Genomic DNA, 22,439 nt, shown 5'->3' on the forward strand with positions numbered 1-22,439 from the left:
GTCTAGTAAACCAGGAGTCGTGAGTTCCATCCTCACAGGAGGAAGACGAATTTTGGAAATCAGTTGCGCGTCGTGGCCGTATAGCAAACAGTATCTGTGATGACGAACAATTAGCGACAGGCGTTTTATTAAGAATTACTCTCAGATGTGATTAAGGCGAATGGCGTTTCGAGATGAGTCGTATATAAATTATACTTGGTCGTCAGTGACCGTGTGGCCTAATGGATAAGGCATCGGACTTCGGATCCGAAGATTGCAGGTTCGAATCCTGTCACCGTCGTGTTTCTCCAGTTCTGAAAAAGAAACTTACGGTTTTAATGTAGGAATTGTCATGGCCGTATAGCAAACAGTATCTGTGATGGCGAATGGCGCAGATAAAGCATTCGCCAACGTGGTACGGCACGCCGTCTTTGGCGGAACTCGAGAGAGTTGCGCCCTTCGAGGATTGATTTCCGCAATCGTCGAAGCCATAGGTTTAGCAGCAGCAGCAGCAGTTCCAGTAGCGTTTCCCGTCGCAGTTCCAGCGGTTCCAGCATTTCCAAAAGTTCTGACAGCGCAGGCACCAGTGTCAGCAGCAGCAGCAGCAGCCGCCGCCCCCGCACCGCGACTCCTGTCGCCGGTGCAGCCCTTCCTGCTCGCCGTTCTCGTCGCCGGCTGACGCAGTCTGCCCCGTTCGTCGTCATCTCCGCCGCCTCCACCAGCCCGCCGCCGAGCCCGTCCTCCTCCGCCGCCGCAGCAGCAGGGCGGGGCCCCGGACCCCGCTCCCCGCCGTCGCAGCAGCAGCCGCCGCCGCCGTCTTCGCCTTCCTGGACTTGTGCAGTGTAGTGTAGTGTTTGTCTTCGTTGTCTGTCATCCTTAGTGTTTCTTTTTCCCTCATCCCGTTCAGTTGTTGCATTTCACCATTACCATCCCTACCACCACCGCCTCTATCACAGCCATCACTTACACCTCCCCCTCAGCAGCTGCCACCACCATTCCTTGGTGTGCTCAAACACCCCCCGCCCCCTACATCCCACCCCTCCTCACCCTTCCCTCCCCAGCTCCCTTTGTCGCTCCTTCTCCCCCAACCACCTCACCTGACCCCTTCCCTCCACTCCCCCAAGCCACTTCATCCGCTCGTGCAGCCCCCGCCCGGGTTGTGGCTCGGAGAGCCACCACCAGTGCCGCACCTTCACCAGCACCAGCACCAGCACCAGCACCTGCGCCCGCACCTGCATCATCTGCAGCGCCGGCCCCAGCACCACTGCCGGGACCTGCCTCCCCCCAACATCTCCAGGTTGCTCCTGTACCCCGCCCCTCTTCCCATCCTATAAAACGTCCAAGTGGCACCCCTGCCCACTCCACTCCCAAGAAATAACAGCCCCTTCCCCCTCCTCCCCCCAAAGATGCCATGGATGTCTCCCCGCCCGCCACTTCTACCGCTTCCTCTACCACCCCCTCCTACAGATACCTCCTTTCCTGTCCAGATCCCTCTCTCCTGGAGGCCCGCAACCTCACCTTGGTCCTCCGCCAACACTTTCCTGGCACCCCTATCTCCCTTCTCACCCCCCGTAGGGACTCCGTCCTTATCACCTCCTATAGCCCCACCCTCCACACCGACATCCTATCCCGCATCCCCATTACCCGATTCGGCCCCAATGCCTCTCTCGCCCCTGCTCCTTCCCCTTCCCCATCCCGTCAACACCAACCCCCGCGTCGCCCGCCAACCCTCACCACCGTGATCACTCGGCTTAGTCCGACGATCACGGAGGAGGAGGTGCTGGCAGAGCTTAAGGCGCATCCCTACCTCGATGTTCGTGCTGTTCGCCGGATCCACAACCCTGCCGGCCCCACCCGCCTTATGTGGGTTTTTTCTGAGCATGCTCCTTCGATCGACCTTCTCCTCAAGGAGGGAGCCCTCCTCTTCAACCGCCGCTACAAGGTCGACCCTTCCCTCTCCCCTCCCCAGTCCAGAGGTGCCTGCACTATAATGCACACCAAACATCTGAGTGCCGCGAGGCCCCTGTCTGCCCGCACTGCAAGCAAGCGCACTTCCTCCAGCAGTGCCCCAACCTTCAGTCCCCTCCATCCTGCAACACCTGTAACCTCCCTCACCCCACATACTCCCAGAAATGCAAGGCTCCACCAGCCCCTTCCACTCCTGAACTCACCTTCCCTGTCCACCCTCTGGATGACCCTACCCCCCTGGTAACTCCATTCGTCCCCCCCCCCCCCCCCACTGCTGAGGACATCATCCGCTTTGTCACCATTCTCCTCCAAAACGTCCATCCTTTTCAGCGCCCCCACACCCTCCAGCAGATATCCCTCGCCGCACGCTCCGTGTTCCATCTCAATACCTATGCCACCTACTCCCATAACCAGGCCCACTTCACCTTCTCCCATCTTGACACCCTCGTCTAAATTCCCATCCTGGCGCGACAGCACCGTATCTTGTTCAATAACATCTGCTCCCTTCCTGTCAACAAGAACCTCCTTCTGCATACACTCACGACCCACCGCGTTGCTGCCTTCCTCCTGAACGAAACCTTTCTCCAGCCCCACATCACCGTCCACACCTCCCCCTACCTCCTTCATCGCTCCGAGAATCCCCTCCCAATAGCGCGTGCTGGAGTCTCCATTGGCCACCACCGCCAGATCCCTGTTCGGCTCCAACCCCTGCCTCCTGACCCCACAGAACATCTGATCCTCATCCTCTTCTTCCCCGGCCTCACCATTACCTGTGCCACCATTTATGTCCGCTCCACAGCCCCAATTCCTTTCGACTTCCTTTCCCACATCCGCCGTACCTTCTCCTCCTACGTGATTGCCGCCGACCTTAACATCCATAGTCGCTCCGCTGCCCAGCTACGGCGGTGGCATCGGTTCCTCGCCACCCTGCGAGGAGATGTCCTTCCTCTTCCCCAACACACCCGCCCTGAATCCAATACCACTCCCGATGTTGTCCTGGCCTCCCCCAACCTCCTTGGCCGCATAGCGGTGGATGTCCTTGATCCTATTATCAGTGACCATCTCTCTGTCCTCCTTACCATATCTGACGGTCGTCGCCCCCATCACGACCATCGCCTTGACCCACCCCCCAAGTATGTCCATGATTACTCCCGTGCCGACTGGAATGCCTACCGGAATACCCTTACTGCCCGAGTCGATAGCCACCCCCTCACCTACCACCGCCCACATGACATCACCCATGCCGCGTCCTTTCTCCAGCAGATCTTGTCTGAGGACGTGGAGGCCCACATCCCTACCGTCGCTGTCCACCCGCACCGTCCCACTTTACCCCTACAGGCCGTTCTCCTCCTTCGAGAATCCCGTCATCTTTACTGTGCCTTCCTTCACACGCGTGACCGGGACAAACTACGACGCCACCGGCAACTCCAGAGACACATCCGGAACTTGCTCGCGGCTAAGAAACGCCGGGACTAGCGACAGACATGCACCCGTCTTAATGCTACCCTACCTCTTAACTCCATAATGACCGTCCCTTTCCTGACAACCTTAGTAAGGCCAACCATTTTGCCTCCTACCTCACGGATATCTTTACTGTCCCTGACGATCCCCAGTTCGATTATTCCCTCTTCCCCGATGTCCGTGATCGAACTGACACCTCTGTCCCTCCACTCGCTCCTGGCTTCCAATACTTGGACAACATTACACACACCGAACTCAATACCCCTATCACTACTCAAGACATCCTAGCTATACTCCGCACCAAACGCAACACCGCTCCTGGTCACGACCGTGTTACTTACCGTCACCTCTGTGAAGCTCCCACTTCCTTCCTCTCCACCCTGGCCAGACTGTACAGTGTGGTCTTGTCCACCGGCTTCTACCCCGACCTGTGGAAAACCTCCCGGATCCTAATGTTCCTCAAACCTGATAAACCACCTTCTGCTGTCTCCTCCTACCGTCCTATAAGCCTTACCTCGGTCTTCAGCAAGGTCCTGGAGTCCATTCTTACCCGCCGCATCCACCAGCACCTCCACCAGCACCGTTTACTTCCCTCCACCCAATGTGGCTTTCGGCCATCCTTCTCTGCCGATGACCTTCTCCTTCACCTCACTCACCTCCTCTCAGGACAACTCAACTCCCGTCGCTCTGCCATCTTCCTCTCCCTCGACCTTAAACGCGCATATGACCGTGTATGGCATTCTGGTCTCCTCTTCAAGCTCCAAACCTTTGCCCTTCCCATAAACTACGTCCGTCTGATCGCCTCCTTCATTTCCCACCGTCCTTCCTATGTCACCATCCACAACACGGATTCCTACACCTTCTACCCCTCCGCCGGTGTGCCCCAAGGCTCCGTCTTTTCCCCTCTTCTTTACCTTCTTTATACGGCGGCCATGCCTCCGCCTGCACCCCCCCCCCCCCCTTACACCTTCTCCAGTACGCCGATGACACCGCCTTCCTAGCCCTCGCCCCCACCCTGCAACGCTCCCAGCACCTTCTCCAATCCCATCTTGACCAGTTCACCTCTTGGTGTAACCAGTGGTTGCTCAAGGTCAATCCTTCCAAGACCCAGGCAATAATCGTAGGCAAAACCACCCCTTCCGTCTCCTTGATTTCTATCTTACCATTTATGGCCGTCCTATTAACCTCACCCCCACCCTCAAGTGCCTTGGCGTCACTCTTGATCGTCGCCTCTCCTGGACCCCTCATCTCCAGACAGTCCAAGCCAAGGCATGCTCCCGACTCCGCCTCCTCAAGCTCCTCTCTGGCCGCACATGGGGTCTGGACCCGTCCACCGTCCTCCACACCTATAAATCCCTCATCCGTCCTATCCTTTGTTATGCCCATCCCGCCTGGATCTCCGCCCCTCCTACCTTTTACCAATCCCTTCAAATCCTTGAACGCCATGCACTCCGCCTCGCCTATCGCATCAGCCTCCCTTCCCCCACGCGGACCCTCTATGACCTCATCCCCTTCCCACACCTCCTCCTTTTCCTCGAACGGATACGGATCCTCTACACCTCCCACAACCTTGATCCTCCCCACCCGCTTGTCTCTCCCATCCTCTCCCACCCCAACCCGCTGCCACGCCTGTACTCCTGTATCCCACCTGCTCTCCATCTTCACACTCTCCACACCCTCTCCCAAGGTGGCTTCCGCCAGCTCCCCCTCCCAGATAATGCCCTCCTTCCCCCCATTTACAACTCCTACCAACTTTGAGCCTTGCCTTCCCTCTCCTCTCCTTATCCTGTGGGCACCCTCTCTCCCTTCTCTCCTTCCCTCCTTCCCTCCCCCTCTCCCTGGGCTTCCGCACACCACCCCTCCCTCACCCATCCTCTCCCCATTGGCATCAACCCCTCCCCCATTCCCTCCTACCCTCGCCCCTTCCCTCTGGCAGGTCCCCGGCCTTACTCGTGTGTCAAGTACATCACCAACCGCCGAAGATTGTCACCGCAGTGCTTATGTGTTCTGTCGTCCCGCTAGAGATCCGTGTCTCTTGTTCCGTGCTCCATCGTTCACGTGTGCTACTTTGTATCTCTCCGTTATGTGCTGTGTGAATCACTTTTAACTTGACTGCTCCACAGTGAACGGCTTCTGTTATTTTACTCTGTTTTGTCTACTGTTTTTTAACCTCAATGTCTCTGTGTGTCTATTACTGCTTGTACTATGTTCATGTCTGTGGCCGAAGAGCGGCTTAGTTACGCCGCTGCTGGCCTACCTATGTATAGGTTTAAAATAACAATAAGGAAAAAAAAAAGTACGGCATAAGATGGGACGAGAAAGCCTGAATTACATTTTATAGATGTATTTCTCACAAATGTCTGAGCCTCTCGCGGTCGTCGTCGTCGTCGTCGTCGTCGTCGTCGTCGTCGCCGCCGCCGCCGCCGCTTCTGCAGATGTAGCAAATGGCCATCGTAGCAAATGCGGCGAGGGACACCCTGCCATCGATTCCGAATGCGCAAAGTGTGTGGTCTTGTTTTCCTGTCTATGTTTGGCCGCTCTCTTAAGAGGTTGAATGTAACGAATGGTTGGGAAAGAGTAAGGGGCAGCGGCTGTGTGGAACGAAAACACAATTCCTCAGGGGGTGTGAGCGTTTCGAGATGAGTCGTATATAATTATACTTGGTCGTCAGTGACCGTGTGGCCTAATGGATAAGGCGTCGGACTTCGGATCTGAAGATTGCAGGTTCGAATCCTGTCGCGGTCGTGTTTCTCCAGTTCTGAAAAAGAAACATACCGTTTTAATGTAGCACTTGAGCAGTACAAAGTCGTCTGAATGTTGCTGTTGACCATTTTGTGCTTGGAGATGGTCTTGAGCTTGAAACACACACAACAAGACCGGTGTTAACTAGCGAAATGGTCGGCAGAGTGCCCTCACCGCGAGGTCTGAATGGCACTTGCACATCTAAAACAACGTCGGAAAGTAACTCGTTCGGCTTTTGAGTCACGTCAAGTATGTGTGTTAATTTTGACGCCGCTAGCTCTGCAGATTGTCATGCAATTCCTTTACCTCTCAGAAATGATTATGAAATAAAAGTGAAGTACGTGACGAGAGTGACGTTAGGAAAACATTAGGAAGCATGGAGAGATTCTGTATGGGACCAACCAACCCAATCGAGTACTGTGTGATCTGCTAACCAGCAGGTATCCATCGAGGCAGCACGGCTATCTCAGTCGGTAGAGCATGAGACTTTTATTCACAGGGTCGTGGGTTCGAGCCCTACGCTGGGCGGAACAGAATTTTTTTCTGCTGCAGATGTAAATTACCGAATATCTGATTAACGTGATGTAATGGAAATAGCAACTTTAAAATTTGCCTACGTCTCCACCAGTCGCAAGGAAACTGTATTTGAAGGTGAAGGTGATTTTGTAGACATGTGTGAAAGTCATGTTCTGAAGTGCAGGTGGTTTTGATTGGAGAGAACATCGGCTACGTGTCAGATGTGTAGCCAAGCAGTAATGGGTCGCTATAGCGGCAAATATTAGTCGAAAATATTAAGTGTTGTCAGCTGAAGTCTGATGATTCAGACGACCGTACGGACGAAGTACTCAGAAGTTCCGCTACGCCGCGCCTCTTTAGCTCAGTGGGCGCAGTCAGCCGGCAGCGGCCTTGGCGGTCGGACGAGGGTTGTTTTCGCTCTCGCCTGTGGCGGTCGCGTGCTGTTTGGTGAGTGTGCGCATTGCTACGTAGTTTTATTGTGGCGTGATGAATTGCATTCTACTATAATGGATCAACTTATACGGAAAGACACGTTGAAATTGAGTTTTGACCCTCATTATGCACGACCCAAATCCTTTGAGGTTGAGTTATTTATTAGAGACGTCATGAAAATAACTATTGATGATATGATTGGCATTCACCTGTCTATCGTCAGCAGTGCGGTGTACCTCAAATTGTTGAATCCCGAGAAATGCGAGCAGGTCGTTCAATCTTGTGGAGGAGTGTTGAAGTTCAACCATTCTGTCGGCAATGTTGGTGATGTCAGAATTTCGCTTGCTGGTCTCGGAGTGAAAACTGTTCCCATATTTGAATTACCCTTTGAAATTTCCGCTGACCAGATTAATGCCAAAAATGAGGGAATATGGAACAGTCATCAGCAATACGGCAGAAAAGTGGTAGACCATGCATATTTTCCCAGTACTAAACGGTGTCCGTCAGGTGAAGATAGATATGTTAAAGCACATTCCGTCCTACATCACTGTGTGTGGCTACAGGGCCATAGTGATTTATGACGGGCAGCCTAGAACTTGTGCGGGATGTGGGTCCACAGAACATATCCGTGCTCAGTGTGTCCAATGACGCGTGGCGCAAATACCGGCCCGTGAGCGTGAGTTGCGCGGCCCGACGTCTACGTTGCCATTATCATACGTCGCCGCCGCTCGTGCTAATGTCACCTCGGAACATAGTTTAGATGTTTCGCTAGAGGGTTTGCGCGCAGTGCACGAAGGCGCTACACCGATGGAAGCGAACGATGGAGGGCAATACTCACTCGCAGATGGGGCACCCACCGGACACCGAAAGTATTCCGGCGGGCGTACCGTTTCGAGACGACAAGTCCGACGTGGACCGGATGGAGTCGAACTCGAACGAGATGGCTGGCCACCAGGCCCAGCGGTCTCCCAAATCTCAGAAGAAACGCCGGCTAGCACATCAAGGGGCAGAAGCAAAGGCGCCAATATTGCGTGAAAAGGCGAACCACGTCAGACAGAAACTGACTGAAGTAACTGACCCATCGTCGTCGGCAACCAGCAAAACAGCAAAAAAATCTCGGACGGACGAATCGGTCACTGATCACGGACGATCGACCTCAAGGGACCCTGCGGTGGCCGATTCATTGGATCCGAACCCTATGCCTGAATGTTCCAAGCTCTCGGATTGCGATATGAACGCAGACAAGTTCGTGTGCGATTGGTCAGATGACGTTGAAGAGGGTGGTCGGGAAGAAGATTTAGTACGGGATCGGCGCGGTATAGAGAATCCGTCATCAGAAGCTCAAGCAGGTGTGTCCCACCAGCAACACACGGCTACCGCCGGCGTCGGTGCAGTGGCTGATGACGCGGACTTCTTTTAGATGATGTTTGCCATGAACATCAATAGTAGGCATATTGTCACCTAGACCTCTGTTCTCATGACGTCCTTGCAAGCTTACCGCATTGCGACATTGAACATCAATAAGATCAGTAGCCCACTCAACTTAAAAAACCTTCAAGATTTTCTCTATGCCTCTGATATTGATCTCATTATGCTGCAGGAAGTGACCAATATTAACCTTGACCGTATCACAGGTTACAATGCCGTCGTTAATCCTGGAAATGGTACTGAACTAGGGACCGCGATCATGGCTAAGGAAGGGATAGTGATGTCACATATCGAACGCCTGGCGAATAGCAGAGGTATAGCGACTACTATCGATACTACCAGATTTATTAATCTCTACGCCCCTTCCGGTTCTGGGAGACGACGACAAAGAGCAGAGTTTTTTAAAGATGGCATTGTGCCGCTTTTCACACCACCTTCAGACCAACTTCTATTCGCTGGTGATTTTAACTGTGTACTCAGTCCCAAAGACCAGTCACTAAATTTCAATCCGTCCGCCGAGCTTCGCGCCATCATTGAAGAGTTAAATTTAATAGACACATGGGAGCATAGACACGGTGACAGGCCCGGATTCACATTCGTTGCTGGTCACTCAGCTAGCCGCGTCGATAGAATCTACGCATCAGCAAATATGAGTGAACATGTTTTGCAGGCAGAGCTATGGCCGACTGTCTTTACAGATCATGTGGCATATTTATGTACCGTCAATTTAGCCAAACAAGGGACGTACAGGGCAAGGGGACCTGGAAACTAAATGTAGCGCATTTAACAGAACCCGAGTGTCACACAGTCTTCCGCAACACGTGGGCAGAATGCGAACGAAAGTTTCCCGCATACGACTCTGCCATTACGTGGTGGGTAAAATGTGCAAAACCCGCCTTAACAAAAGCGATGAAGAATTATTACAGAGATCGATGTGCCTGGCAGAAGCAAACCCTGGAATTCTACTTTCAGTGTTTAAGGGATTTATATCGAGAAGATGCAACGGTAATAGCAAATCGTATGCACATTAAACGAATAACGGCTACGATTTTAACCCTCAAACGGAAGCAATTGGAAGGCTGTAAAGTCAGGACACGTCTGCAAAACGCCATACAGGACGAAACGACATCAATGTATCATGTTATTCGCGAACAGAAAAGGGGGCACAGAAAGATATTGACAGAACTGCACACTGCAGATGGTCGACACTTACACCACCAGCGCAACATACGAGACGAGATTTATAAACATTTCACAGCACAGTTAACGGAACACCCGGTGGATATAGCGGCGCAGCAAGCCCTCATGGCACGCCGTTTTGCGACATTGAGCACGGAAGAAGCAGACGGCCTCGCTGCAGTAATAACTGACGATGAAGTAGCGGACGCCATTCGAGGGAGCCCACAGAATAAATCGCCTGGCCCCGACGGATTACCGGCCGAGTTTTATAGAACTTTTCGACACCATTTAGTTCCAAAGGTGACCATGGTCTGTAATGATATCCTAAACGCTGGAGATGATATCCTAAGGGAATACTGTGAGGGCATAGTGGTATTGGTCCCTGAAACCCCAGCGGGCAAGACAGTCGACAATCTCCGACCGATTACATTACTTAATACGGATTATAAGATATTCGCGCGGGTCATGATGCAGCGATTCAGTACGGTACTCAGTACTGTCACGGGGGCCTATCAAACGAGCGTTGGGAAAACTAGAAACATCCAGCAGACGTTAAGCGAATATAGAGATATCATAGCTACAGCCGCCGCTTGTGACATCCGATGCGCTCTAGTCTCGCTAGATTTTGAAAAAGCATTCGATAAAGTCAGTCACTCATATCTTCTGTGCGCGATGGCAGCAATGAATTTTCCACGGAAAGTTATTGACAATGTTACACTCCTGCTGAGAAACGGAACATCCAAGATCTGTCTCAACGGACAACTAAGTAAACCTATTTCCATCACTAGGTCGGTCCGACAAGGTTGCCCGATGTCAATGGCTTTGTTTGCAGTTGCTCTTGAACCCTTGCTGTTCTCCCTGACGCAAGACCTTCCGGGATTACGTATACATGGCCAGAAGATTGTCTTCCAGGCATTTGCGGATGACGTCAGTTTCGTGGTGACGAAAGTTGAAGACTTAGAACGCGCGTTTCAGCTGATAAACACTTATGAAGCCGCCTCAGGAGCGAAAGTCAACTGTAAAAAGTCTGGCGTTATGGCACTTGGTAGGGGACTAGAACTTGTCAATAGCCGTTCACTAAAAAGGATGGCAACTTTTAAATGTCTCGGCATTGAATACACGCGCAGCATCCGCTGCACGGCTGCTCTTAACTATAGGAGATTGTTGGCAAAAATTCGGGCCGGCATACGGCAACATCATTTGCGAAATCTCAACGCCATACAAAGAGTGCTTTTAGTCAATACTTACATCGTTTCAAAAGTCAATTATGTCGCGCAAATCCTCCCAATACCAAAAGTCATAGCACAACGCATGCTTGCGGCGCTCGCCACTTTGTCAGTAGGGGACAAATTTTCAAAGTCGCATTTGAAACCTTGACGCTCCCCATGGGAAAGGGCGGCCTCAATCTGACTGATGTTTACCACAAAGCGAAAGCATTATATATCAGCAACGTGTATAAACAATGGCTACGAACAACACATTTCTTAACGGCCCTTCTTCTCCATGAAATCGCACTAGCCAGCATGACGCCTCCTGTCAACGTAAGTCACATCCCGACTGCATTATGCCACTTTAGTAATTTTTTCCTAGACTACAGCTATGTTCAATGCACCATACCTGAGAATGATCTTTACAGGGTCAGAGCTCTTTACAGCTGCCTGACGGACAGTAAATCGCGGAACAGAATAGAAGTAAAGTATAAAGACTGCAATTGGGCAAAGATCTGGGAAAACATTCACGACGCACACTTACCATCGCAGGTGCGGTCTACGTGGTACATGGCGGTCAATAGGATCATACCGACAAATTCAAAGCTACACATGATTCACTTGTCCGACACTCCGAATTGCGTTCACTGTACTTTACTAGATACCATTGAACATCGCTTTCTATGCGACGATGTGAAGGACATCTGGATTCTCTTTGCGCGGAAGCTCTCAAGTATGCTGCGTACTGCACCTAGGATGATTACTCCAGCTGGACTCCTCACTCCCAATGCCGTTCCATAACCCCCCCCCCCCCCTCAAAACGACGAGCAGTCAATTGGCTTCAAGGTCAGACGGTGTATTATATATTATCGGCGCCAGAAAAAAATAAAGAAGACTATTGGTTATACCTACTAACTCAACACCAGAAACTTCAACGAATAGACAAATATAGAGAAAAGTATGCGTCTTTCCCACTCCGAACATTAACGTAGAGAGATATTCATCCAGGGCGACGTCTGCGGTACGAAACTACTGCAGGATGGCCCCTTCAGAATTATAATGGCCGCAATTAGGATCCGGATTGCGGGAATCGAACGGTCACGAATATGCGACGGACCGCCCCGACAGTGGTGACACTTTGGGGGGCGATGCCTCTCCTGTCGACAGCATTACGAGACTGTTCTACAGGAACCCCGTGGAATTTCGGAGATCTAATACTCACATTACAATTATTCTTTTCTTACTTATTTAGGAAGATTCGTTTATATGCACGGAAGACGTGTTTCTTTTATGTTTGAATCTCCCATAAAAGAGGAGGAGAAGATTTGTTCCTTCATGCTGCGAAAGACTCCAGCACCCTCCAGTTAATTTTCACATATGCAGTCTTCCTTGGACGTTGTGATGAGTTACTCACATTGTCGCAGAAGAGTTAATTTGTTTAATCCCCACATGCAATATAGTGTTTTAACCAACTATCCAAATGCATAGTGAAAAGCATTAAACTGTCACACGAATAATATTTAATATAAACGGTGACTTTTTTTTATGGCGGAGAAGCCGAGCCGATGAAGGCAATTTTGGCGAGCGTGAGGACGGGCTAGAAGGGGTGGATGGAGGCCCGAAAAAAAAAAGGGTATGATTCCTGCTTTGGGTGCAGGAGGTCCCGGGTTCAAATCCCGGACAGGCCCTACTTTTCACTAAAAAAAAAAAGTGGTAGTGCACTGCCTAAGCAAACCAGGGGTCGTGAGTTCCATCCTCACAGGAGGAAGACGAATTTTGGAAATCAGTTGCGCGTCATGGCCGTATAGCAAACAGTATCTGTGATGACGAACAATTAGCGACAGGTGTTTTATTAAGAATCACTCTCAGATGTGATTAAGGCGAATGGCGCAGATAAAGCATTTGCCAAAGCGGTACGGCATAAGGTGGGACGAGGCAGTCAGAATTACATTTTATAGATGTTTTTCTCACAAATCTCTGAGCCTCTCGCGGTCGTCGTCGTCGTCGTCGTCGTCATCGTCGTCGCGGCCGCCGCTTCTGCAGTAGTAGCAAATTGCCATCGTAGCAAATGCGACGAGGGACACCCTGCCATCGATTCCGAATGCTCAAAGTGTGTGGTCTTGTTTTCCTGTCTATGTTTGGTCGGTCTCGTAAGATGTTGAATGTAACGAATGGGTGGGAAGGAGTAAGGGGCAGCGGCTGTGTGGAACGAAAACACAATTCCTCAGGGGGTGTGAGCGTTTCGAGATGAATCGTATATAAGTTATAGTTGGTCGTCAGTGACCGTGTGGCCTAATGGATACGGCGTTGGGCTTCGGATCCGAAGATTGCAGGTTCGAATCCAGTCACAGTCGTGTTTTTCCAGTTCTTAAAAAGAAACATACCGTTTTAATGTAGCAATTGAGCAGTACGAAACCGTCTGAATGTTGATGTTGACCATTTTGTGCTTGCAGATGGTGTTGAGCTTGAAACACACACAACAAGACCGGTGTTAACTAGCGAAATGGTCGGCAGAGTGCACTCACCGCGAGTTTTGACTGGCACTGGCACATCTAAAACAACGTCGGAAAGTAACTCGTTCGGCTTTTGAGTCACGTCAAGTATGTGTGTTAATTTTGACGCCGCTAGCTCTGCAGATTGTCATGCAATTCCTTTACCTCTCAGAAATGATTATGAAATAAAAGTGAAGTACGTGACGAGTGTGACGTTAGGAAAACATTAGGCAGCATGGAGAGATTCTGTATGGGACCAACCAATTGTGTGATCTGCTACCCAGCAGGTATCCAACGAGGCAGCGCGGCTTGCTCAGTCGATAGAGCTTGAGACTCTTAATCACAGGGTCGTGGGTTCGAGCCCTATGCTGGGCGGAACGGAATTTTTTTCCGCTGCAGATGTAAATTACCGATTTTCTGATTAACGTGATGTAATGGAAATAGCAACTTTAAAATTTGCCTACGTCTCCATCAGTCGCAAGAAAACTGTATTTGAGGGTGAAGGTGATTTTGTAGACATGTGTGAAAGTCATGTTCTGAAGTGCAGGTGGTTTTGTTTGTAGAGAACTTCGGCTACGTGTCAGATGTGTAGCCAAGCAGTAATGGGTCGCCATAGCTGCAAATATTAGTCGAAAATATGAAGTGTTGTCAGCTGAAGTCTGATGATTCAGACGACCGTACGGACGAAGTACGCAAAAGTTCCGCTACGCCGCGCCTCTTTAGCTCAGTGGCACAGTTCCGCTTCAGAGGCCGTGCAGTGTGGACGTGCCTAGTGTTCCGCTCCGCCGTAGCGTTACGTTTAGTGGGATATCGTTTGTTTACTTGTAGTGTTGTACCTTTAGTGTGTTTTCTCCGTCGTTGTTTCGTTCCTTGTGTTACTTTCTGCGTGTATTTCAGTGTTTTTTGTGTAGCGGCTTAGACCGCGAATTTTTTGAAAATGTAGTCTCAGGTTATTCCTCGTCAGGCTACAGTTAGTTTTGCTTTTGACATGTCCACCCGCCACGTGCAACCTAGTTCCCTTGAGATTCATGTTTGGTTAGTAGATATCTTTGGCATCCATTCCGATCAGGTGCACACTGCTTATTTTGATACAGAACTCTATGTTTTCTTTGTTAAATTTATGGACCCCCTTCAGGTTGAGAAAATTATTTCCAAATTTGGTCATCAGGTTCTCTTTCGGCATCGGGATGATTCTGTCAGTACCATACTGCTTTCAAATGCTTCCATTACGTACACCAGTGTTCGTGTTTACAACCTTCCGCCGGAGGTGGATAATGTGTATCTTAAGGAGGGTTTACTCAAGTATGGTGATGTTAAGAGTATTCGCCTTGAACGCTGGTCCAGCCAATATCGCCTGCAGTGTTACAGTGGTATTCATTCCATCGAAATGCACGTGAAGCAGAATATTCCATCGCACCTGCAGATCGGTGGATATCGTGTCCATGTAACATATAGTGGTCAGGTTGGCACCTGTTTTTTGTGCAATGAGAGTGGCCACGTGCGTACCAACTGTCCGCGGAGGGATTTTGTGTTAAAAATTTCTGTCGAACAGCGTCGCAAGTTAACGGTCGCTGACCTCGTTGCCGGTGGTTCTGCTCTTGGTGTCGAACAGTCCAGTGGTAGTAGCGCCCCGACGCAGGTTTTGCACGCCCCTGACACAGAATTTCCTCCTTTGCGTGCAAATTCTGATGTTGTTCCGTCTGTTCCTCAGGTGGGTGTGCCGCTTTTGAATAATAAACGGCGTCGCGCACAAGATGGAAATAGTACGGATGAGGATCTCCCCGAGATGCCCCAATCCGAGAGACCGACATCCTCCGAGCAACAGAGTAGTGTAGATGCTCCCTGTTCCCCATAAGTAGCTGTTCCGGTAGCGGCTGCTGACGCCCCTCCGGCTTCCGACGCGGCTTCTCTCGAGTCGGCTCGTCGGTCGGGCCTGTTGGCGCCGCCTTCCGAACCGACTTCGTTGTCACAACAAGTTGAGTCGCAACAACTTCCTGCTTCGCTGCCCCACACCTCTGCCAGCGGAGCTGCTCCGCTTCCATCCAACTTTGCAGCTTCAGACCTTCCTGCTCACGTTTCGCCTCCGTGTAGTCCATGTTTGCCGGAAGCTAGTATTGGTGTAGACCAGTCCGTTTCGTCGGATGTTTCCCCCGCGACCCGGGACCCTGACTGTGGACCGGCGCGGGTGGTGTCGAATACAGAACTTGACCCTCCTACGTCACCGGCGGCTGCCGCTTCCTTGCCCGTCAGCCGACGCAAGTTGCGCGTTCAGCCGAACGTCAATGCTGTTCGTAAAAAACCGAAACGTAAGGGATCCGCAGAAGGGGGTAGCAGTCCTCTTCCCTCGGATGCCTCCGTCTCCCCTGCTATGGACTTTGATGTTGATGCGTCGGTGTAGGTGATTTCTTCTCTCGCTTTTCTCTCCATGGTTCAAGCATACACCTTTCTTACCTTAAATGTTAACCTTATTGAGTCCGACGTTTGCATTGCCTCTTTGCGGCAGTTTCTCTACGGCTCCTGTGCGGACGTAGTATTTTTGCAGGAAGTATTGTTTTCTGATCTCTCTCTCCCTGGATTTCAAATTGTTTTTAATGTCGCACCGGAAAATTCGACAGGAACTGCTCTTTTCTTTCGAGAAGGTATTCCTGTTACTGACATTGAATTCCTTGACTCTGGCCGTGGGATTGGTTGTCGTCTTTTTGATCTCTGCCTAGTTGTTTTGTATGCCCCCTCTGGTTCGGGTCGCACTGTGGCTCGATCGCGCTTTTATAGGGAAGAGCTTATTTATCTTTTGCGCAAGAGTCCTCGGAGTCTCCTGCTCGGAGGCGATTTTAATTGTGTTTTACGCCCCGAAGACCAGTCCCCCAATTTTAATTATTGCCGAGATTTACATGACTTGGTTCGTACGATGCACCTGCGTGATGTTTGGGAACACAAATATCCCACCCTGGTGAAATTTACGTTTTTTACCGCGTCCTCATGCAGTAGACTCGACAGATTCTACTTCTCTGATTTTTTATGTGATAACATTCTTTCTGTCGATGTTATTCCTACTAGTTTTTCTGACCATTGTGCTTTTACTGCAAATGTAAATCTTAGTCACCAACCTGCAAGACTTTATCGTTCCCAGTGGAGGTTAAATGTTTCCCACCTTGCCGACAGTGCCATTGATGAAGTTGTAAGTGCCGTGTGGGAGCGATGTCTTCACTCTGTCCCGCGTTACCCCTCCTTGCTCGTTTGGTGGACTGTGTTTGCCAAGCCCAAGATTCGTCAGATTTTGATTTTTTACTGTGCCGCAAGGGCGCGTGATTTTAAGAACACGTATGAATTTTACTACTCTGTCCTGCGTGAACTGTATGACGCGGCGGGTCCTTCTCCTCTGCGGATCCATGATGTTCGTCGTATTAAAGCAAAGCTCTTGACCCTCAAACGACGACAGTTGGATGGTCTGCGAGTAAAGTCGAAACCTCACTCTCTTGTTGAAGGTGAACTGACTTCTTTGTACCACCTGCTGCGGCATCAGACTCGACGTCGTCGCACCTTCATCTCTTCTTTTATGGTGGATGATGGACGACAGCTTATTGCACAGGAGGATATGACGCGTGCTCTTCATCAGTATTACGCTAATCTCTATTCTGCCGATGATTCTGGTGCGTCACTTTCTGATGATGTCCTTGAGGATCTTCCTGCGACTATCACGCCTGACGCGAACGGCGACTTTCTCCGGGAGTTCCAGGTAGATGATGTTTTCGGTTTTATTGCTCGCTCTCCGTCCGGTAAATCGCCGGGTCCAGACGGCCTGCCTAAAGAATTTTATCTCCGTTTTTGGCCTCTTTTGGGTGGCACTTTTACGCAGATTTTAAATGAGATTGTCAGGGGGATGGATGTGCCAGCCGATTTTAAAGTAGGGAAAATTGTTTTAATAACGAAGTCCACTGGTCGTTTATCTGCTGCCAATCTTCGTCCGCTCACATCGCTGAACTTTGATTACAAGACAGCTGCTAAAGCGTTAAATAGTCGATTGTCTTCTCTGCTTCGGTCTGTGATTGGGGCACATCAATGTTGTTTTCCTGGTAGATCTATTCTGACCCCTGTAGCCGAATATCAGGATGTTGTCTCGGTTGCGGCGGTTACAAACGTTCATTGTGCCTTTGCTTTCCTCGATTTTTACAAGGCTTTTGATCACGTCAGTCATGTGTTTTTAAATCGTGTTTTAGATACAATAGGTTTTAACGCTTCATCACGTGGTGTTCTTGGTAATTTGTATAGGGGAATAACTGCTCGGGTGTCAGTCAATGGGCAGCTGACGCCGCCCATTGCTATCCGCCGAGGGGTACCTCAGGGTAGTCCGCTCTCTATGTCTCTATTCATATTGTCCCTGGAACCGCTGCTTCGGACTCTTGCTTTCAAGCTTCAGGGTATGACCCTCTCTGGTGGGAAGCTCACGGTTAAGGCGTACACGGACGATGTCGTTGTTCTCCTCCGTCAACGTGATGATATCACATTGTTGAAAGGGGCAGTTGATGCATACTATTGTGTCTCTGGAGCGCGTCTCAATCAGGGTAAATGTAAGTTCCTTGATATTCGAGGTTTAGCGATGCTGGTGTCCCTTGGGCCACTTTTGTCGATCGCCATACGTCATTGGGGATTAGCATTGATCGGTGTCCTATAAAAATGGCGGCTCTTAATTGGAAATCTGTCACCGAGAAGATACAGGGGGCTCTGATGGTCCATGAGCAGCGCTCTGCTACCATTTTGCAAAAAGTCAGAATTTTAGACACGTACGTGTTATGTAAAGCCTATTATGTTGCTCAGCTGTTCCTACTTCCCATGATGGTGGCGAAAAGGTTGCGCGAATTGTGTAGCAGGTTTATATGGAAGGGTCATCTATTCAAGTTGCGTTACGAGATTATGACGAAACCGCGTATCTCCGGAGGCTTGGGCCTCACTGACATTACTCGCAAGGCATCTGCCTTGTACGTCTGCCGTACGAGTCTCATTGTTACGCAAGAAGTAACTTCAATTACATCCAGACTTTTTACTGTTCTGCGTCCGAAGAGCCTTGCTCCACCTGTCGACGTTGGTCGCCTCAATTTTAAGTTGAAACACGTCCGGGAATTTTATATTGCGGTTAGTTACCTCGGTGACGTCTTCTTGCGACGACCGGTGCCAACGACCAAGAGCTTGATTGCCCGTTGTGAGGGGCTGACTGGTCCCAATCCAATCGAACTGGCGTCTCCATCAGTGTCCTGGAGGAACGTCTGGAAGAATGTTAGTCTGCCGATCCACTCAATGGCTGTGGCGTCCACATGGTGTAGGGTAGTTAATGGTTTGGTCCCCACCAACGTACGACTGCACCGTATTGGTCTTTCTGACACGGACAACTGCACTCGGTGTGGTCTCCTGGACACACTTGAGCATCGATTCACCTGCAGTGGGCACCTTGCTAATTGGCTTTGGCTTAGGAAACAACTGGCTTTTGTCACTAGGACTGCCGAAACCGCTTATACCATTGACATCATCGTACGGCCCGATTCTTCCTTTTATCCGTGAACGAAGCTCAATACCGTTATGTGGTTGCTTGGACACTTCGTACATTTTGTCAATAGTTGTCATGAAGAGGATGAACACCTAACGTTTCGGCAGTACATCCTTACTGCTTACTGGAACCGATTGCGCTTGCCAGGACTCTGTAAAGATTTTGCAAATATGCTTAGCCTGACATTTGAAAGGGAGGGTGTTGGCTAAGGTCGCCTGTGTGAGCCGATTTCTTTTATACTGTAGCTGGTTTTGCCGCCTTTATGTAAAATTATTCTCTACACCTGGACTGAAGTTTACGTGGACCTTTAGGGCGAACAAGAAAAACAAAAGTAAGACCAAGAACCGAGACAGTAGGGGAAAGTACGACGCCGTTGTACAGGTGCCATTCGGAAACAGGACGGTGGAATCATCGTGGCCAGGCCTTGGGTTTCGACCCCTGCCGCTTTGTTTCCGCAGGCCTGAATCTGATTGCCACCCCTAACTTTTAAACAATGGCACACGAAAAAGAAACAAAAAAATGGTAAAAAAAGAAACAAAGGGGCAGAGCATTTGTCTTGTACACCACGGGTCTAAAAAAAATATAAAGAATAAGAAATAAATCAACAAAAAAACAAAAAAGACAAGAGAAAAAAAAGGGAAAAAAAGTGGTAGAGCACTGGTCTAATAAACCAGGGGTCGTAAGAAAAAAAAATGGATAAGGCATCGGTCTCCTAAACCGGGGATTGTGGGTTCGAGTCCCATAATAATAAAAAAAAGTGGTAGAGCACTGGTGTAGTAAACCAGGGGTCGTAAGTTCCATCCTCAGAGGAGGAAGACGAATTTTGGAAATCAGTTTCGCGTCGTGGCAGTATAGCAAACAGTATCTGCGATGACGGACAATTAGCGACAGGCGTTTTATTAAGAAATACTCTCAGATGTGATTAAGGCGAATGGCGCAGATAAAGCATTTGCCAAAGCGGTACGGCATAAGGTGGGACGAGGCAGTCTGAATTACATTTTATAGATGTATTTCTCACAAATCTCTGAGCCTCTCGCGATCGTCGTCGTCGTCGTCGTCGTCGTCGTCCCGGCCGCCGCTTCTGCAGTAGTAGCAAATGGCCATCGTAGCAAATGCGGCGAGGGACACCCTGCCATCGATTCCGAATGTGCAAAGTACGTGGTCTTGTTTTCCTGTCTATGTTTGGTCTGTCTCGTAAGAAGTTGAATGTAACGAATGGGTGGGAAACAGTAAGGGGCAGCGGCTGTGTGGAACGGAAACACAATTCCTCAGGGGGTGTGAGCGTTTCGAGATGAGTCGTATATAAGTTATACTTGGTCGTCAGTGACCGTGTGGCCTAATGGATAAGGCGTCGGACTTCGGATCCAAAGATTGCGGGTTCGAATCCTGTCTTGGTCGTGTTTTTCCAGTTCTGAAAAAGAAACATACCGTTTTAATGTAGCAATTGTGCAGTACGAAACTGTCTGAATGTTGCTGTTGACCATTTTATGCTTGGAGATGATCTTGAGCTTGAAACACACACAACAAGACCGGTGTTAACTAGCGAAATGGTCGGCAGAGTGCCCTCACCGCGAGGTTTGACTGGCACTTACACATCTAAAACAACGTCGGAAAGTAACTCGTTCGGCTTTTGAGTCACGTCAAGTATGTGTGCTAATATTGACGCCGCTAGCTCTGCAGATTGTCATGCAATTCCTTTACCTCTCAGAAATGATTATGAAATAAAAGTGAAGTACGTGACGAGTGTGATGTTAGGAAAACATTGGGCAGCATGGAGAGATTCTGTATGGGACCAAATAACCCAAACGAGTACTTTGTGATCTGCTACCCAGCAGATATCCATGGAGGCAGCACGGCTAGCTCAGTCGGTAGAGCATGAGATTCTTAATCACAGGGTCGTGGGTTCGAGCCCTACGCTGGGAGGAACGGAATTTTTTTCCGCTGCAGATGTAAGTTACCGATTTTCTGATTAACGTGATGTAATGGAAATAGCAACTTTAAAATTTGCCTACTTCTCCATCAGTCGCAAGAAAACTGTATTTGAAGGTGAAGGTGATTTTGTAGACATGTGTGAAAGTCATGTTATGAAGTACAGGTGGTTTTGTTTGGCGAGAACATCGGCTACGTGTCAGATGTGTAGCCAAGCAGGAATGGGTCGCCATAGCTGCTAATATTAGTCGACAATATTGAGTGTTGTCAGCTGAAGTCTGATGATTCAGACGACCGTACGGACGAAGTACGCAAAAGTTCCGCTAGGCCGCGCCTCATTAGCTCAGTGGTAGAGCATTGGTCTAGTAAACCAGGGGTCGTGAGTTCCATCCTCACAGGAGAAATACGAATTTTGGAAATCAGTTGCGCGTCATGGCCGTATAGCAAACACTATCTGTGATGACGAACAATTAGCGACAGGCGTTTTATTAAGATTTACTCGTGATTAAGGCGAATGGCGCAGATAAAGCATTTGCCAAAGCGGTACAGCATAATGTGGGACGAGGCAGTCTGAATTACATTTTATAGATGTGTTTCTCACATATCTCAGAGCCTCTCGCGGTCGTCGTCGTCGTCGCCGCTGCCGCTTCTGCAGAAGTAGCAAATGGCTATCGTAGCAAATGCGGCGAGGGTCATCCTGCCATCGATTCCGAATGTGCAAAGTGTGTGGTCTTGTTTTCCTGTCTATGTTTGGTCGGCCTCGTAAGAGGTTGAATGTAACGAATGGGTGGGAAAGAGTAAGGGGCAGCGGCTGTGTGGAACGAAAACACAATTCCTCAGGGGGTGTGAGCGTTTTGAGATGAGTCGTATATAAGTTATACTTCGTCGTCAGTGACCGTGTGGCCTAATGAAGGGGGGGGGGGGGGGGGGCGTAGCTCAGATGGTATACCGCTCGCTTAGCGTGCGAGAGGTACTGGGATCGATACGCAGCGCCTCCAGAAATAATCACATTCTCGCTTCACGCGTCCGGCGACTAGGTTGTGCTCTTAGTTCCGCCTCTACCGTAGCGCAGCGTGTTTTCCTCCTGTCAGTTTAGTGCCGTGTTGGTCTCCGTGCGCGTCGTAATCGCTGGTTGTCGGCTGGTGTTTGGTGTTCGTGCGGCCCTTCCTGTCGCGGCGTCGTCTCTCGCCGTGATGTCCACAATGGTTCCCACGAAAGTTCCGCGTACAGGTACAGTCAGTTTTACCTTTGACAAATCCACGCGTCATGTCCAGCCCGGTTCTTTGGAGATACATGACTGGTTAGTCGATACAGTTAAGGTCACTACTGATCAGGTGCATACCGCATATTTCGACAGCGAATTATATGTGTTTTTTGTTAAGTTTCTTGACCCGCTCCAGGTTGATAGGCTACTTTCTCGTCATGGTTCTCAGGTACCCTTTACGCACCGTGATGGTTCCATTAGTATGGTTCTCTTGGCAAATGCAGAAGTGATATATACGAATGTTCGGATATTTAACCTTCCGCCCGAGGTTGACGACTGTTTTTTGAAGTCCGTTTTGCTTC

The 22,439-nt window shown here is 49.9% G+C and overlaps 5 non-coding genes across 5 annotated transcripts; all 5 read left to right on the forward strand.

Moving 5' to 3' along the window:
• The first annotated feature begins 207 nt into the window (after positions 1–207).
• On the forward strand, positions 208–280 carry Trnar-ucg (transfer RNA arginine (anticodon UCG)). The gene has a single exon. It is a non-coding gene; the product is annotated as a tRNA-Arg (tRNA).
• A 5,800-nt stretch (positions 281–6,080) lies between these two features.
• Positions 6,081–6,153, forward strand: Trnar-ucg (transfer RNA arginine (anticodon UCG)). Its single transcript has one exon. It is a non-coding gene; the product is annotated as a tRNA-Arg (tRNA).
• A 452-nt stretch (positions 6,154–6,605) lies between these two features.
• Trnak-uuu (transfer RNA lysine (anticodon UUU)) lies at positions 6,606–6,678 on the forward strand. Its single transcript has one exon. It is a non-coding gene; the product is annotated as a tRNA-Lys (tRNA).
• Positions 6,679–20,269: 13,591 nt separating this feature from the next.
• On the forward strand, positions 20,270–20,342 carry Trnar-ucg (transfer RNA arginine (anticodon UCG)). Its single transcript has one exon. It is a non-coding gene; the product is annotated as a tRNA-Arg (tRNA).
• A 452-nt stretch (positions 20,343–20,794) lies between these two features.
• On the forward strand, positions 20,795–20,867 carry Trnak-cuu (transfer RNA lysine (anticodon CUU)). The gene has a single exon. It is a non-coding gene; the product is annotated as a tRNA-Lys (tRNA).
• The last annotated feature ends 1,572 nt before the right edge of the window (positions 20,868–22,439 follow it).

The sequence above is a fragment of the Schistocerca gregaria genome, chromosome 3 (assembly GCF_023897955.1).
Source record: "Schistocerca gregaria isolate iqSchGreg1 chromosome 3, iqSchGreg1.2, whole genome shotgun sequence".
Taxonomy (NCBI): Eukaryota; Metazoa; Arthropoda; class Insecta; order Orthoptera; family Acrididae; genus Schistocerca; species Schistocerca gregaria.